Below are 340 nucleotides of genomic sequence, written 5' to 3'. Positions count from 1 at the left end.
TTTTCTGTGAATGTTTGACTTTATTTCAAGTCTTAAACATCCCTTTCCTTGAGTTATGGACAGTCTACAATTAGAATAAGATAGAACTTCCAGATGTTCAAGCTGGTTTTAGAAAAGGCAGAGGAACCAGAGATCAAATTGCCAACATCCACTGGATCATCTAAAAAGCAAGAGATTTCCAGAAAAACATCTATTTCTGTTTTATTGACTATATGGCATTACCGACTCAATGGACATGCGTTTGGGTAGACTCCGGCAGTTGGTGATGGACAGGGAGGCCTGGCGTGCTGCGATTCATGGGGTCGCAGAGAGTCGGACACAACTGAGCGACTGAACTGAA

The sequence above is a fragment of the Bos taurus genome, chromosome 26, assembly GCF_002263795.3.
Source record: "Bos taurus isolate L1 Dominette 01449 registration number 42190680 breed Hereford chromosome 26, ARS-UCD2.0, whole genome shotgun sequence".
Classification (NCBI taxonomy): Eukaryota; Metazoa; Chordata; class Mammalia; order Artiodactyla; family Bovidae; genus Bos; species Bos taurus.
This window is presented reverse-complemented; position numbering follows the sequence as displayed.